Source organism: Physeter macrocephalus, chromosome 8, assembly GCF_002837175.3.
Source record: "Physeter macrocephalus isolate SW-GA chromosome 8, ASM283717v5, whole genome shotgun sequence".
NCBI classification, from domain to species: Eukaryota; Metazoa; Chordata; class Mammalia; order Artiodactyla; family Physeteridae; genus Physeter; species Physeter macrocephalus.
Window position 1 is genome coordinate 39,671,245 of NC_041221.1, and position 12,200 is coordinate 39,683,444.

Consider the following 12,200-nt stretch of genomic DNA (forward strand, 5'->3'; position numbering starts at 1 on the left):
TAGTTTCACGACTTCCGGGCAGGGTCAGGGGAGGGTCCCCAGATGTTTGGGGTGTTACTTGACTACTCCCTCTTGTCTTTTCACAGCTGTCACCTCCTAGCTGCTAATGTCTGACTACCTAACGGTAGTAGGATGCTGTGAAAATTTAGATATTTTTGAATGTAAATGTGAGGTGAGAAAGAAAAGAGTCAGACATAATTCTACAGGTTTATGACCTGGACCACTGCAGCAATGGAATTGCTGTGTACTAAGTGTGACTACTGAGGAATTAGTGGTTTCAGAGAAGAAATGACAGGAGTTCCATTTTGAGCATGCTCTAAATGAGGTAGCTATTATATATTTGAATGATATATTAAGAGGAAAGTAGGCTATATGAATCTGGACATCAGGGAGAGTTCCAGGATGAAGAGATATATGGTAATTCATTAGCATTTAAGGGACTTTTAGAGGTTTATATAACTAAAGATGTGGGGGAGAAAAGTCGAAGCTGTGAGTTGCAGGGAACTCCAAATTTGAGAATCTGGAGGATGATGGAAAATATAAACTAAGAAGAAGCAGTATGTGAAAGTAAAAAATGAAGAAAATTAAGTATAATCAAAGTCAAACAAAGAAAATATTTTATAAAAGAGGATTTTAATATTCTGTCAAATATTGCTGATGAATAAAGTAAGAAAAGAGATATTAAAAATGACAAAATAATTTTCAGCAGAGAGGTGGGGAAGCACCTAAGTGGGATGTGTTGAAAAGAGAGTGGATAGAAAAAAAATGGAGAGAATGAGTAAAGATAGTGCTCTCAATAGTTTTGAAAATAATTATCTTAATTGAGAAAGGAGCAGAGAAAGGTCATTAATGGGAAAGAGGTGGTTGGCCGAGACATTTTTTAGTAGGAGATATAATAGCACGTTTGCTTACTCAGTGAGGGCAACACTGTGAAACAAAAGAAATAAAGGAAAAGAGTGGATCAATATCCATAAATAGATGAGAAGAGATAAGATCTAGTAGACATAACACAACAGGTGGTCACAGATAAAAGTACAGATTTAACCATAGTTACAGAAAGGAAAGAAAATTATATGAGCTCAAATACAAATACATTTTGGAAACAGCGATGGGAAATAGTAGAAAGTTTCTTAATTGCTTTGCTATTCTCTGGTTGGGAGAAGCAAAATCAATAGCAGTGGAATAGTTGTCATAGGCTTTAAGAGAGAGAAGGGGGTTGAATTGGTCATTTAAGGAATTAAGAGAGTGAATGGACTAAGGAAATAGATGAGGATTGGTGAGGGAAAAAAAGTTTTCTGAGGTTAGTGGCCATGAGTTTGGAATGAGATCTGTCAGCGTGGTTGTGTTTTTCCCTCACCTATATTCAGCATCATACAGATGAGGAAGAAAATGAAAGTTGTGTTTACTAGGGTTTGCATTTTGCCAGGTAAGTATGAGGACTTGAGAGAGGCAAATAAATAGTGGGAGAAACTGCTAGATTGATTTTAATGCTGACCCTGGGAAATTTAAATGAGTAGGTCGAGAAGTTAGGACATAGAAACGGTGAGTGACAGAGCAAAGCAATAGACCCAAGGATTTGATTGGGCACAGAGAATTGTGGAGTTGTTACTACAGGCAATTAGTGGAAAAAGAAGTTTGTGGTGGTTGGAGAGTGAGAGTCTTAAAATTGAGATTATGGGGGGTTAAAATATCATTAATGAAACAGAGTATGACCACTGGTTTAAGTGGTTTAGATAGGAAAGCAAAATGTGAAGCATTTTAATTAAATGCAACAATTTTATTAAATGTACTACACACCGGACACCACTAGTATAACATATAAAAACAAAAGCTCTGAGTTAGATGCATCTTTTATACAGATGAGGGAATTGAGACATGTAGAGGTTAAGTAAGGTACCCAAGGACACACAACTACATCATAGTGGAGGTAGGTTTTGGAACTAGAAAATCTTATTCAAAATTCTGAGCTCTTCACATTTGACTATACATTGGAAGAAAGGAAGCTTGTTGGTCATATTATTGAAAATGGCATCTTTATTGCATGAGAAATCAACAAGAGTTATGTCAGGGGTGTTGGAGATCATGCTGGTGAAACAGAAGTTAAAATTAAGGAGTGAACAGTTGTGATTTGGGGATCAGTTAACAATTACTATAAGGAGGACACTTATAGGAAGCAAGGAAGGAGAATAGTCTGGAAGCAATAAGGAGAACAATGATTCCATCTCCAGACCCAATGGTAAGAGAGATGTTGAATGAAAAATAATTAACAATATTTTACAGGAGGGAATGTCATTGAGAAAGAGCCAGGTTTCAGTTATAGAAAAGGCATAAAGAAGACCTCCAGAAAAGAGGTTGAATGTAGAAGTCACCTGAATAAGTTCAGAGGGAACAGCCCAAAGGTTTAAATGTGGGAGAGTTGGAAGATAGCATCACAAAAAGGAATGTACAATGCCAAATGGACATAATGTTTTATAGAATCTTAGATAAATTGTATATTGTGTTTCAACTGTCATCAAAGATACACAATATTACAATTTGATTCTTTTGCTATCATTTAAAGGAATTACAAAATAATAATGATAATAATAATAATGTATACATGGAAATTGATTTTCCAATATGGAATTGGTTACATGAATATACTGAAATACTATTCAGTACTTAAAATTCACATTTAAAAATACTTAATGAAATAGGAATATATTCATGAGGCAATAGTAAATATTAAACATTTAAATTTGATTTCACTGAATAGTCCTAAAATATAATGAGGAACACATATATATACATGAGTATATATGATATGCAATGGAGTTAATGATAGTTTTCTGTCAATTCCAAAGTTTTACAACTAACTTATATTATCTGATAATGAGCAGAAACTTTTTAAAGGCAACATTAGGAATCACAGAACATAAAACAAAATGTAAAGCAGGCTAGAGGGAGTACTATGTGGCATGGCAAAGTAGTATATTCCTATTCTATTTTTCTGCCCTTAAGATTTCAGTGGGACAAAGATCAATTTGCACTCAGTCAGCCATGGCTCTATGTGAAATGAAATGTTGACTAATACACTTATGGAATCTACCCTAGAAGCATACATTAAAACATGATGGAGTTTAGTATGTGATACTTTAAAATAATGGATAATTTTAGAAAGAAAATACATTCTATGTCATTGAATTAGGTGATGAATTAAAATTAGGTATGTTTCTGTAGTAATTAAAGAATGTTTACTGTGATATAAGAAGCTGATGCCAGCACCTGCAGAACTGAGACCACTTGCATTATCCTTTACAGATGGAGTGGAAGCCTTCTGCAGGTCTCCATATTTTATTTTATTTTATTAACATTTTTTTAACATCTTTATTGGAATATAATTGCTTTACAATGGTGTGTTAGTTTCTGCTTTATAACAAAGTGAATCAGCTATAAATATACATATATCCCTATATCTTCTCCTCTTATGTCTCCCTCCCATCCTCCCTATCCCACCCCTCCAGGTGGTCACAAAGCAAGGAGCTGATCTCCCTGTGCCATGTGGCTGCTTCCCACTAGCTATCTAATTTACATTTGGTAGTGTATATATCTCAATGCTACTCTCTCACTTTGTCTCAGCTTACCCTTCCCCCTCCCATTGTCCTCAAGTCCATTCTCTAAGTCTGCGTCTTTATTCCTGTCCTGCCCCCAGGTTCATCAGAAACATATATTTTTTTGTGGGGGGGATACCATATATATGTGTTAGCATACGGAATTTGTTTGTCTCTTTCTGACTTACTTCACTCTGTATGACAGATTCTAACTGTATCAACCTCACTACACATAGTTCAATTTCATTTTCTTTTGTGGCTGAGTAATATTCCATTGTATATATGTGCCACATCTTCTTTATCCATTCATCTGTCGATGGACACTTAGGTTGCTTCCATGTCCTGGCTATTGTAAATAGAGCTGCAATGAACACTGTGGTACATGACTCTTTTTGAATTCTGGTTTCCTCAGAGTATATGCCCAGTAGTGGGATTGCCGGGTCATATGGTAGTTCTATTTTTACTTTTTTAAGGAATCTCCATACTGTTCTCCATATGGCTTTATCAATTTACATTCCCACCAACAGTGCAAGAGGGTTTCCTTTTCCCTATACCCTCTCCAGCATTTATTGTTGGTAGATTTTTTGATGATGGCCATTCTGACTGGTGTGAGGTGATATTTCATTGTAGTTTTGACTTGCATTTCTCTAATGATTAGTGATGTTGAGCATCATTTCATGTGTTTGTTGGCAATCTGTATATCTGCTGTGGAGAAATGTCTATTTAGCTTCTACCCATTTTTGGATTGGGTTGTTTGTTTTTTTTGATATTAAGCTGCATGAGCTGCTTGTAAATTTTGGAGACTAATCCTTTGTCAGTTGCTTCGTTTGCAAAAATTTTCTCCCATTCTGAGGGTTGTCTTTTTATGTTGTTTATGGTTTCATTTGCTCTGCAAAAGCTTTAAAGTTTCATTAGGTCCCATTTGTTGCTTTTTGTTTTTAGTTCCATTTCTCTAGGAAGTGGGTCAAAAAGGATCTTGCTGTAATTTATGTCATAGTGTTCTGCCTATGTTTTTCTCTAGGAGTTTTATAGTGTCTGGCCTTACATTTAGGTCTTTAATCCATTTTGAGTTTATTTTTGTGTATGGTGTTAGGGAGTGTTCTAATTTCATTCTTTTACGTGTAGCTGTCCAGTTTCCCAGATCCACTTTTTTTTTTTTTTTTTGGGCGGTACGCGGGCCTCTCACTGTTGTGGCCTCTCCCATTGCGGAGCACAGGCTCTGGATGCACAGGCTCAGTGGCCAGGGCTCATGGGCCTAGCTGCTCTGAGGCATTTGGGAACTTCCCAGAATGGGGCACAAACCCGTGTCCCCTGCATCAGCAGGCAGACTCTCAACCATTGCGCCACCAGAAAAGCCCCCCCAGCTCCACTTATTGAAGGAGCTGTCTTTTGTCCATTGTATATTCTTACCTCCTTTATCAAAAATAAGGTGACCATATGTGCATGGGTTTATCTCTCAGCTTTCTATCCTGTTCCATTGATCTATATTTCTGTTTTTGTGCCAGTACCATACCATCTTGATTACTGTAGCTTGGTAGTACTGTCTGAAGTCACGGAGCCTGATTCCTCTAGATCCTTTTTTCTTTTTCAAGATTCCTTTGGCTATTCTTTTGTGTTTCCATACAAATTTTGAAATTTTTTTTCTACTTCTGTGAAAAATGCCATTGGTAGTTTGATATGGATTGCATTGAATCTGTAGACTGCTTTGGGTAGTATAGTCATTTTCATAATGTTGATTCTTCCAATCCAGGAACATGGTATATCTCTCCATCTGTTTGTATCATCTTTAATTTATTTCATCAGTGTCTTATAGTTTTCTTCATACAGGTCTTTTGTCTCCTTAGGTAGGTTGATTCCTAGGTATCTTATTATTTTTGTTGCAGTGGTACACGGGAGTGTTTCCTTAATTTCTCTTTCAGGTTTTTCATCATTAGTGTATAGGAATGCAAGAGATTTCTGTGCTTTAATTTTGTATCCTGTTAGTTTATCAAATTCATTGATTAGCTCTAGTAGTTTTCTGGTAGCATCTTTAGGATTCTCTATTTATAGTATCATGTCATCTGCAAACAGTGACAGCTTTACTTATTTTTTTCTGATTTGGATTCCTTTTATTTCTTTTACTTCTCTGATTGCTGTGGCCAAATCTTCCAAAACTATGTTGAATAAGAGTGGTGAGATTGGAAAACCTTGTCTTTTTCCTGCTCTTAGAGGAAAGGGTTTCAGTTTTTCACCATTGAGAACGATGTTGGCTGTGGGTTTGTCATATATGGGCTTTATTATGTTGAGGTAAGTTCCCTCTATGCCTACTTTCTGGAGGGTTTTTATCATAAATGGGTGTTGAATTTTGACAAAAGGTGTTTCTGCATCTATTGAGATGATCATATTGTTTTTGTCCTTCAGTTTGTTAAATCTGTGTATCACATTGATTGATTTGCATATATTGAGGAATCCTTGCATTCCTGAGTTAAACCCCAAGTGATCATGGTTTGTGATCCTCTTAATATGCTGTTGGATTCTGTTTGAAAGTATTATGTTGAGGATTTTGCATTTATGTTCATCAGTGATGTTGGCCTGTAATATGCTTTCTTTGTGACATCTTTGTCTGGTTTTGGTATCAGGGTGATGGTGGCCTCATAGAATGAGTTTGGGGATGTTAGCTCTTCTCTAAATGTTTGATAGAATTCACCTGTGAAGCCATCTGGTCCTGGGCTTTGGCATGTTGGAAGATTTTTAATCACAGTCTCAATTTCAGTTCTTGTGATTGGTCTGTTTATATTTTCTATTTCTTCCTAGTTCAGTCTTGGATGGTTGTGCTTTTCTAAGAATATGTCCATTTCTTCCAGGTTGTCCATTTTATTGACATATATTTGCTTGTAGTAACCTCACATGATCTTTTGTATTTCTGCAGTGTCAGTTGTTACTTCTCCTTTCTAATTTCTAATTCTATTGATTTGAGTCTTCTCCCTTTTTTTCTTAATGAGTCTGGCTAATGGTTTATCAACTTTATTTATCTTCTCAAAGAACCAGCTTTTAGTTTTATTGATCTTTGCTAGTGTTTCCTTAATTTCTTTTTCATTTATTTCTGATCTGATCTTTATGATTTCTTTTTTTCGACTAACATGGGAATTTTTTGTTCTTCTTTCTCTAATTGCTTTAGGTGTAAGGTTAGGTTGTTTAAGATTTTTCTTGTTTCTTGATGTAGGATTGTATTGTTATAAACTTCCCTCTTAGAACGGCTTTTGCTGTATCCAATAGGTTTTTGGTCATCATGTTTTCATTGTCATTTATTTCTAGGTATTTCTTGATTTCCTCTTTGATTTCTTCAGTGATCTCTTGGTTATTTAGTAGTGTATTGTTTAGCCTCCATGTTCTTGTATTTTTTACAGTTTTTTTCCTGTAATTGATATCTAGTCTCATAAAGTTTTAGTCAGAAAAGATAGTTGATACAATTTCAATTTTCTTAAATTTACCACAGTTTGATTTGTGACCAAGGATATGATCTAGCCTCGAGAATGTTCCATGAGCACTTGAAAAGAAAGTGTATTGTGTTTTCTTTGGATGGAATGTCCTATAACTATCAATTAAGTCCATCTTGTTTATAAAACTTGTGTTTCCTTATTTATTTTCATATTGGTTAAGCTGTCCATTTGTGAAAGTTGGGTGTTAAAGTCCCCTGCAATGATTGTGTTACTGTCGAATTCCACTTTTATGGATGTTAGCATTTGCCTTATGTATTGAGGTGCTCTTATGTTGTGTGCATAAATATTTACAATTGTTATATCGTCTCCTTGGATCGATCCCTTGATCATTATGTAGTGTCCTTCTTTGTCTCTTGTAATAGTCTTTATTTTAAAGTCTATTTTGTCTGATATGAGAATTGCTACTCCAGCTTTCTGTCTTTTGGTTGGAGCATTTAATCCATTTACAGTTAAGGTAATTATCGATATGTATGTTCCTATTACCATTTTCTTGATTATTTTGAGTTTGTTATTGTAGGTCTTTTCCTTCTCTGTGATTCCTTCCTGGAGGAGTTCCTTTAGCACTTGTAGTAAAGCTGCTTTGGTGGTGCTGAATTCTCTTAACTTTTGTTTGTCTATAAATGTTTTAATTCCTCCATTGAATCTGAATGAGATCCTTGCTGGGTAGAGTAATCTTGGTTGTAATTTTTTCCCTTTCATCACTTTAATTATGTCCTGCCACTCCCTTCTGGCGTGCAGAGTTTCTTGATTAATATGTGTCTTGGCATGTTTCTCCTTGGATTTATCCAATATTAAACTCTCTGTGCTTCCTTGCCTTGACTGACCATTTCCTTTCCCATATTAGGGAAGTTTTCAACTATAATCTCTTCACATATTTTCTCAGACCCTTTCTTTTTCTTGTCTTCTTCTGCGACCCCTAAAATTCGAATGTTTGTGTGTTTAATGTTGTCTGAGAGGTTTCAAAGACTGTTTTCAATTCTCTCCATTCTTTTCTCTTTATTCTGTGCTGCAGTAGTTATTTCCACTATTTTATCTTCCATGTCACTTATCCATTCTTCTGCCTCAGTTTTTCTGTATTGATTCCTTCTAGAGAATTTTTAATTTCATTTATTATGTTGTTCATGATTGTTTGTTTGCTCTTTAGTTCTTCTAGGTCCTTGTTAAAAGTTTCTTATATTTTCTCCATTCTATTTCCAAGATTTTGGATCATCTTTACTATAATTACTCTGAATTCTTTTTCAGGTAGACTGCCTATTTCCTCTTCATTTGTTTGGTGTGGTAGGTTTTAACCTTGCTCCTTCATGTCGTGTATGTTTCTCTGTCTTCTCATTTTGCTTAACTTATTGTGTTTGGGGTCTCCTTTAGGCTGGCTGCAGTTTCATCATTCCCATTGTCTTTTGGTGTCTGGCCCCAGTGGCTAAGTTTGGCTCAGTGGGCTGTATAGGCTTCTTGGTGGAGGGGACTGGTGCCTGTGTTCTGGTGGATGATTTTGGATCTTGTCTTTCTGGTAGGCAGGACTGCATCCGGTGGTTTCTTTTGGGGTGTCTGTGACCTTATTATGATTTTTACGCAGCCTCTCTGATAATGGATGGGGTTGTGTTCCTGTCTTTCTAGTTGTTTGGCATAGGGTATCCATCATTGTAGCTTGCTGGTCATTGAGTGGACCTGGTCTAAGTGTTGAGATTGTGATCTCTGTGAGAGTTTTGTTGTTTGATATTAATTTGAGCCAGGATTTCTCTGGTGGACCAATGTCCTGAACTTGGCTCTCTCACCTCAGAGGCACAGGCCTGACACCTGGCTGGAGCACCAAGACCCTATCAGCCACATGGCTCACAAGAAAAGGGAGAAAAAAAGAAAGACAGAAAGAAAAATAAAATAAAATAAAATAAAGTAAAAAGTAGAAAAAATATTAAAAATAATAAATATTTAAAGTAATAAAAAGAAAGAAAGAAAGAAGAGAGCAACCAAACCAGAAAAACAAATCCACCAATGTTAAGAATAGCAAAAAAACTTTACTAAAAAAAGAAAAAAAGAAAAAAAACACAAAAAATAGAACTGTAGGACAAATAGTAAAAGTAAAGCTATACACACAAAATCACACAAAGAAACCTACACACTCAGAAAAAGTGAAAAAGGAAAAAAATATATATGTCTATATATTAAAAAGAAAAGACAGAGAGCAACTCAATCAATAAACACATCTACCAATGATGATAAACTCTAAATACTCAACTACGATAGACATAAAATGAGAAAATAATTAGATGCAGAAAGCAAACCCCAAGTCTACAGTTGCTCCCGAACTCCAGCCCCTCAATTTTGGGATGATATGTTGTCTATTCAGGTATGCCACAGATGCAGGATACATCAAGTTGATTGTGGAGATTTAATCCGCTGCTCCTGAGGCTGCAGGGAGAGATTTCCCTTTCTCTTCTTTGTTAGCACAGCTCCTGGGGTTCAGCTTCGGATCTGGCCCTGCCTCTGCGTGTCGGTCGCCTCAGGGCATCTGTTCTTCGCTCAGACAGGACGGGGTTAAAAGAGCAGCTGATTCGGGGGTTCAGGCTCACTCAGGCCGGGGTGGGGAGGAAGGGACACAGAAGGCAGGGCGAGTCTGTGGCGGCAGAGGCCAGCATGACTTTGCAACAGCCTGAGGCGCACAGTGTGTTCTCCTGAGGAAGTTGTCCCTGGATCATGGGACCCTGGCAGTGGCGGGCTGCACAGCCTCCCGGGAGGGGAGGTGTGGAGAATGACCTGTGCTTGCACACAGGCTTCTGAAAGAAGAGAGCAACCAAACCAGAAAAACAAATCCACCAATATTAAGAATAGCAAAAAAACTTTACTAAAAAAAGAAAAAAAGAAAAAAAACACAAAAAATAGAACTGTAGGACAAATAGTAAAAGTAAAGCTATACACACAAAATCACACAAAGAAACCTACACACTCAGAAAAAGTGAAAAAGGAAAAAAATATATATGTCTATATATTAAAAAGAAAAGACAGAGAGCAACTCAATCAATAAACAAATCTACCAATGATGATAAACTCTAAATACTCAACTACGATAGACATAAAATGAGAAAATAATTAGATGCAGAAAGCAAACCCCAAGTCTACAGTTGCTCCCGAACTCCAGCCCCTCAATTTTGGGATGATATGTTGTCTATTCAGGTATGCCACAGATGCAGGATACATCAAGTTGATTGTGGAGATTTAATCCGCTGCTCCTGAGGCTGCAGGGAGAGATTTCCCTTTCTCTTCTTTGTTAGCACAGCTCCTGGGGTTCAGCTTCGGATTTCGCCCTGCCTCTGCGTGTCGGTCGCCTCAGGGCATCTGTTCTTCGCTCAGACAGGACGGGGTTAAAAGAGCAGCTGATTCGGGGGTTCAGGCTCACTCAGGCCGGGGTGGGGAGGAAGGGACACAGAAGGCAGGGTGAGTCTGTGGCGGCAGAGGCCAGCATGACTTTGCAACAGCCTGAGGCGCACAGTGTGTTCTCCTGAGGAAGTTGTCCCTGGATCATGGGACCCTGGCAGTGGCGGGCTGCACAGCCTCCCGGGAGGGGAGGTGTGGAGAATGACCTGTGCTTGCACACAGGCTTCTTGGTGGTGGCATCAGCCTTAGCGTCTCATGCCTGTCTCTGGGGTCTGCGCTGGTAGCTGCGGCTCACGCCCGTCTCTGGAGCTTGTTTAGTCAGTGCTCTGAATCCCCTCTCCTCGGGCACCCTGCAACAATGGTTTCTTGCCTCTTAGGCAGTTTCAGACTTTTTCTTGGACTCCCTCCCTGCCATCTGTGGTGCACTAGCCCTTCAGGCTGTGTTCATGCAGCCAACCCGAGTCCTCTCCCTGGCATCTGACCTCTGAAGCCCAAGCCTCAGCTCCCAGCCCCCACCCACCCCAGTGGGTGAGCAGACAAGCCACTGGTCGGCACTGATTCTCTGTGTGGGAATCTCTCTGCTTTGCCCTCAGCACCCCTATTGCTGTGCTCTCCTCTGTGGCTCCAGAGTTTCCCCCCAACCCACACCCTGTCTCCGCCAGTAAAGGGGCTTCCTAGTGTGTAGAAACTTTTCCTCCTTCACAGCTCCCTCCCAGAAGTGCAGGTCCCATCCCTATTCTTTTGTCTCTGTTTTTTCTTTTTTCTTTTGCCCTACCCAGGTACATGGGGAGTTTCTTGCCTTTTGGATAGTCCGAGGTCTTCTGCCAGCATTCAGTAAGAGTTGTTCCACATGTAGATGTATTTCTGATGTATTTGTGGAGAGGAAGGTGATCTCTACTTCTTACTCCTCTGCCATCTTGAAGGTCCCTCAGGTCTCCATATTTTAAAAGGATCTCTCTGTTCCAGTTTTTAAATTCTGAGTAAATCCCCAGAAAGAATAGAGTACAGTAGAATAGAATAGAATAGAATAGAATGGAACAGAATAGAATAGGACAACAAACAATCAAAAAATAAAGCCATGCCAATCTCATCTCGTTTTCTGTGTTTTAAGTTTTATCAAGACAGGGTTTAATGCAGCTAACAGTCTGCCTAGAAGCATTTGAGGTGGACACAGGAGGGGCTGGACTCTTTGTACTACTGCTTGCTGATCCACAGATGCAAGAAGGTTCACAGCGAGGCCAGGATGGAGATGCACATCCACACAGAGTATTTGTGCTCAGGGGGCACGATAATCTTGATCTTCATCGTGCTGGGAGCCTGGGCAGCAACCTCCTTCTGCATCCTATTGGCAATGCCCGGGTACTTGGTGGTCCCACCAGACAACACTGTGTTTTCATAGAGGTCCTTGAGAATGTCGACATCAAATGTGACAGCAGTAGGTTGGAGCAAGCACCCCAAAGTTCTGCAAAGTGGCCCAGGACTTTGATTTTACATTGTTGTTGTTTTTTTAAATCATCATTCCAAATATCGTGAGCTGCATGTTACAGAAAGCCCCTTGCCTTCTCCAATGCCACCCCACTTCTCACTGGGAGAAGGGCCAGTCCTTGCCTGAGTCCACACAGGAGAGGGTGATAACATTGCTTCTGTGTAAATTATGTAATCCAAGTTTTAAAAACATCTTTGCCTTAACACTTGCTCTTTTTGCTTATGTTGAATGGCCAGCCATCATGGCTCCCTTGTTTCACCCCAATTTGAGATGTAC